The following is a 6,000-nucleotide window of genomic DNA, read 5'->3' as shown; positions in this document are numbered from 1 at the left end:
TGCCAGGTACAGACCTAGAGCACTGGTTGCTGGATCAATTTGTCTGTTAGGTAAAGGCTGACTTCTGAGAGTAGAAATAGAATTTAACTTGCAATAGTAAAACCAGGATAATTTCTAGATGTCTTTGGGGACCAGTTTGCCTGCTTTTATTCATGAGGTAATGAAAACAAACCTTCCCACTCTGTAGCTCCTAATGCTCTTTCTGTATTGGTGGCCTATTTTTCTGCTTAAGGACAGGGAGGGACTGTTGAGTCACACACAATCTCATGCCCTCCTCCTCTTCTCATTTAAATATTAATATAATGAATTATTACTGAAGTAACAGCTGTGCACTACTCATATCACAGCAACATAACCTTCCCCTCCCCATCGGAGCACAGCTATTCCTGACTTGCGTTTTCTGGTCGACCTTCTCACTTCTTCTGGATGACTTTTTAAAAATTATTTTGTTAGTTCTGGTGGGGTATCATTAGGATAATTGTTTGTTCTGTTCTTTCTGCTTAAATATTAATGATACTGAGGAAGTCAAAAGATAGCTTCAGTAATGGTAAGTTAAATGTCTGTGTGTATTCTGTAAGGTCTGTTTGTTTAGAGAGAAAGAAGTATAAAGAGTTAAGGTCATTCTTTCTAACTAACACTTAAAAGCATATCTCTCTGAGAGTTACCAAAATAATAATATATTCTCTTTTATATAAATAATATCATTGTATATTAGGCAGCTAGTGTCTCTAGATAACTCAGAGGAACACTTAACATTGTACCTAGAAGTACTACTAATGTATTGTGTTCTCTGTAGATGAAGTATTATAAGAGAGACTGCTAATAAAATCATGAGACAACTCTGTATAGACTGCTGAAAATAAATATTTGGCATCAAACAAAGAAGGGGAGGCAATATGAAGAAAAGGTAAAACCCCACGAGTTAGCTCGATACAATTGAAAATACCAAGGTAAAGCATTCCGTGCAGATTTGGAAATGTTAGTAGATGTTGAGTTTTGTGGGTAAAGGTCCTCCTCTGCTGAGCACCTTTTGCATGGTTCTTGTGTTTGTGCATATGTGTCTGTGTGGTTTACAAATCCACAGGGGTTTTTTTTTTTTCTCTCCTTGAAAATGTCCCTCCTTGGAAGTACCTTCATGCTGCAGAAGGGGCGGCTGGGTTTGTTGGTTTCTGGACCACTGTTGTGAGAACTTAATGCCAGCAGGAGTGTGTGGAAATTGGGTTTACTGGATTTGCTCGGTTGCTCATATTTATCTTGGACAAAACTTTCAGCTCACTGCTCCTTGCTACTTAGGGAGAAAAAAATCTGAAAGGCTCTCACAAAGATTTTAAAATGAAATGGCTGTATTTTGATTTGAAACTCTTCATTTTAGAATTATGTTTTAGCAAATCAGTTTTCTTAAAGTAAAATGAAATGCTTTGCATTTGAATAAACTATTGTTTTATTGCTTTGTTGGGGTTTTTTAAATGGCCCATAAATATAATGGGGAACCTAAAGAATTATTTCCAGTTTATAAATGATGCCCTCCTTTTCCCACTCTTGAAGAAGAAATCAATAGAAACTTTTTTTTTCCCCAATCACCTTACCAGTGATGAGAGAAAGGGAGGTGGGAGGCTTCTACTGCCTCAGAGTTCTTCCCATTCAAAATCACTGTCTAATCCTGTGCCTGGTTAGGGGCTGTAGAGAAGAAAGAGTGAAGAGAGAGAATTTCAAAATGTGTTTCTAAGTCACTGACTGCTCCGATGCAATGCTAGAAGTAGTGCTGTTACTTCTTGAATAATTTTTCCACGCTGCTTTTTTCTGAACAAGTACTTAATGGAAACAAAGACCCCAATCCCAACTGCAGTGCTCGCTGTAGTCAACAAGAGTAAACTCAGGGACTGAGAGATGCTCAGTACCACCTATATACATAGATATATATATATGTTGGGGTTTTCTTCCATCTATTCTGTTCCTCCTAAAGCTTTTGGGAGTTGGAAATTTTTTTTTCTCTCTATTTACCATTTGCATCAGGGAGTTTTAATTCTCGTGCAGGTTGCTGTATTGCAAATTATTTGGCAATAATGCTGCTTTTGTAAAAAGCCTCGATAAACTTGTAGCATAGCCCCCAGACAAAATCTCATTTCCAACAGTCCCTTCAGATGATTATCTGCAGTGATTGCGAGTGAACCTTGTAGCAATCTCATAACAACTGTCCTAGTGGACAGAAGAGAAACCTGCTGTTAGAACTACAAATAATTTACGTAACCCAATTTAAAGCTCTAACAAAATGTTCCCTTGTTAAGAGGATTGTTATACTTAACGTGTGAGATGAAAATACTTTCTGAAGGTCAGGAGTACACAGAAGATAGATCAGATCTCTCAAAGACAAAAAATAGTTTACCACAAGTTTTTTCCTCTGTCAGACGTTCAACTTGGCATTCTCAGAAGCTTATATAAGCACAGCTTTATTCCTGCAAATGCTGGGTTTGCTCTGCAGAGGGAGAGAAGCTTCAGAGCTTCGACTCTGCACGTGATTAAAATAAGGTAGACTGGGGACCCGGGCTATTTTTTTGCCACCCCCAGCAGCATAAATAAAATCTTTGTTTTAAAGAACACGAGGGCGGATTTGGGGATGTGTTTCGTAGTTTCTGCCCGCTACAGCTTCCAGCGTTATGCTGAAGGAGCCTGGGTGGTTTGTGTACCTGCCGCAGGTGAGACAGCCACCCCGCAGCAGTGGGTGCCCAGCCACCCGCATGGGGCCAGCCCGAGAGGTCCCGTGGGTGCCGTGGGAGTGGGGGGCTCGCTGATGCACCCGCAGCCTTAACCCATGCGAGCAGCAGCAGTGGGATGGAGCCCTCTCTCTTTGAGGTCTTCTGCTCGTGCTTGGTAAAGGTCCTGGGAGCTGGCCTGCCTGTTGCTGCCTGGCGGAGGGGTGGCACAGACTCTGCTGGGGCTGGAGATGGGGGCTCTGAAGTACATCTAACCCAGGCGAGGCACCGGGGCGCCGAGTTGTGCGCTCCTGGTGTTCAGTGACCTGGTTGCTTGTGCACAGTCGGGGGTTAATGCTGTCTTCATAAAACTGTCAGAGAGCGCCACAAAACCTGAATTTGACATGTTGGAAAAGAGCTTTCTGAGATCTGGCTTTCCATAATAGGATCTGGGGGCAGGGCAGGTCTTGAAATGCTTTTCACGTAGGATACAGTGGAAATAAAAAGAAGTCACAGCATCTGTAGCCATCAGAAAATCAAACTAATGTTGCTGTTGTCTTGTCTGTCCCTCCAACCAGCCAAAAACTGAGATTATGGAGAAACTGATGACGATGGAGATTATTTAAACACTTATCTGTTCACCTCCTTCGCTGTGCATTTCCCTGATTCCTGGGGTTACTTGGTAACTCCGGGTCTCCTGGCTGCCCCACAGCCCCGTAATGGCAGTGAGGGGCTGCGGGCTCTGTGCCCAGGGTGCAGCAGGGTTTTTGTGGTAGGAGAGGCTGCATGTCAGAGCAAAATAAGGAGAAGAAACTTTGTGCTAGAGAGTGGGGTGTTTTCTTACAGGAAACAGCCTTCGGCTTTTCACAAAACACCTTTGCAAAGGGGAAGAGAAGCTTGAATAGTGCCCTCTGCATCCCAGCAGCGAGTGCCCCTGTGGGGCTTCCCTGTGCCCCCCCAGCAACCTCTCACAGAGCCATGGGGAGGACGCTCACAGGGCCGTATCTCTCTCAGAAACTCTCTGGTTCACCTTTTTTTCCTCCCTGATGTGTTCCTGTGTAGGAAGACCTTCTTAGAACCACCTTCCCCTGACAGCTAGCAGCCTTCCAGTCTGGGGGACGACAGGAGAAGGCTGCATGGAGAGGTGACACAGCCCCTTAGCTTTCTGAATACCTTCTGCCAGGGGAGGAGAAGGTGTGAATGTGCCTGTTCCTTTGCCCAGGCAGAGGAGCGGTGATGGAGAGGCTGCACATCAAAGCAGAACCTGGCACTTGCAGCCCCTTGGTGGCTCAGGCAAGGCTGGGAAGCTCTTGTGTCTCTTGTGTTGGGATTGCTTTAGTCTCAGCGCTTGCCTCGGTTTCAGTAGACTGTGACTGCTGACAGGTAATTCTTTGGATGGAAACATTTTTGTGTCAGGTGTATTTCCAAATCTGAACTTTGCTGGAACGTTTAGCTCAAACATTTTGTCATTTTACATGAACCAGGGTGGAGGAGAGCATTGATTTTGCCCTACTTAAAAAGAGGGAAACAAACAAACAAAAAGTTTGTACAAGGTTCTTGCCTGTTCCAGAAGAGGAGAGCACTCTTGAAATCTGGAATCAAAGATGTGAGTTTTATCTCTGTGGAAAATCTCTTGGTGTCTATGAATTGGAGACCTCAGGTTTTGCAGACTGGATAGATGTGGTGGCAGATAAATTCCCACGCTGTCTGTCGGTCCCTGGGTGTGCTCCAGCCCAGTCAACTTCTGAACAGAAATTTTCCTGTGACTGCTCTGCAGGCTGCTGCAAGCTGTGATGGGTTTGGGCGCCTTTGCTGAATATAGCTGGAATATTCTTCCCATGCACTGCTTTTAGAGGCTCCTGTTGGTCCCAGTTAAGAAGCTGGAGGTAGCTATCTGACTCATGTGCAGAAGAAATAAGGACCGAATAGGTAGGAGATTTTTAAGGAGTAGGCTGAAAGAAAAATCTTGTACAAAAAAAAAAAAAAAAAGATATTTGAATTGAGAAGAAGAAAATAGAAACTGGGAAAGGGGAGGAGCCTTGGAGAAACTAGATGAGAAGGAGTGGAGAGGCTGGTGTGGAGGGGTGTGCGGACACAGCTACTTGGGGGCTTCTGGTGCTGGGGAAAATCAGAACTCCCTGAACAAAGCCTGCAAAAACTTGCAAAAACTGATAATTCAGAGCTTTGGGAATCTGCAGTTGGTGCAAGAAGTACCAATGACTTTGAAAAGTCAACTGAAAAGTTGAACAGTGAAATAAAGTACAAATTCCTTGCAAAATTCAGTTCTAACAGTCTTAAATTGTGCATCTGCTATTAAGGACTACGGTGACCTTGATCTTTGTGAGTCAGTATAGGAAAGTGGAAATGATAATATCCTGACATTCTTGCAGATTGTAGAAATTAATTTAATGGGTATTTGCAGAGCCCTTAAGCCCTGGTGGTTCTGTCCTCAGACTGGAGCAATATGTGATGAATAAGACATAGGGCAGTCCACTGATTTTATTTTTTGTGATATCCAGTTACTGGTAATCAGGTGAGCACTATCTGTCTTGTGCAATGGATGAAGCAGAGCACTAAGCACTTGTGAGGAGAAAAAGGAGTATCTTCTCATGCAGTAAAGCTGTATCAGAGCAGATAGACCTTGCTCTGATTACTGTGATTGTCATGTCACACGGAGTTTCCTTCAAAGGTCAGAGAAGTTTACTAGCTGGCATTAAGGCCCATGTTCTCCTGCTATCTGAAACATTAGAGCAATCAGGAAGATAAATCTTCTTGTTCCTCTGTGAAAAGGTTCAAAAGTTTCCATCACTAAGCTGCTGTTTCACTTGATTTCAGCATTTACTGCGGGTTCTTGGTTGAAGTTTTCCTACTTGACAACAGCCTGTTCAAACCTTGCCACTGATTTACCATCACCTGGCAATGATTACTTTTGTATTTACTAACAAATGTCACTGGAACTGGGATGATAAATATGGGCTATAGGGTAGTAGTTTGATCACAAATTCTATATGTAGTCCTTGAATCATATTTACTACAAGCAAATGAATTGCCTTAATTATTTAAACAGGGATATTATCACAAACCATAATAATCTCACTTTAATCTGGATTTGTAGGAAGTATTTAGTTCATGCAGCTGTGGAAATACAAGCTTGGGTAGCCTGTCAGGAAAAAATAAACAGCTGACATCTTGAAACCTTTGCTGGGTTGAGGGGGAAAGCACCACACTGGATTTGATGAATATTGCACTGTCTGGTGAAGTCTGTGTGAAGCGACTCAAACAGACAAGCTTGAGAGTGTTAAACCCTCAT

General features: G+C 43.0%; 1 protein-coding gene across 1 annotated transcript in view; it reads left to right on the top strand.

The window, feature by feature from the left end:
* The first annotated feature begins 388 nt into the window (after window positions 1–388).
* MAPK6 (mitogen-activated protein kinase 6) overlaps window positions 389–6,000 on the top strand; it is a 30,924-nt gene continuing 25,312 nt past the window's right edge. Inside the window, exon 1 of the mRNA XM_074916777.1 lies at window positions 389–547. The gene's annotated coding sequence lies outside the window, so the exon portion shown is untranslated. The remainder of the gene's footprint in view (window positions 548–6,000) is intronic.

The sequence above is a fragment of the Athene noctua genome, chromosome 13 (assembly GCF_965140245.1).
Source record: "Athene noctua chromosome 13, bAthNoc1.hap1.1, whole genome shotgun sequence".
Taxonomy (NCBI): domain Eukaryota; kingdom Metazoa; phylum Chordata; class Aves; order Strigiformes; family Strigidae; genus Athene; species Athene noctua.
The sequence above is the reverse complement of the archived record's forward strand: the minus strand, read 5'-3'. Positions and strand labels throughout refer to the sequence as shown.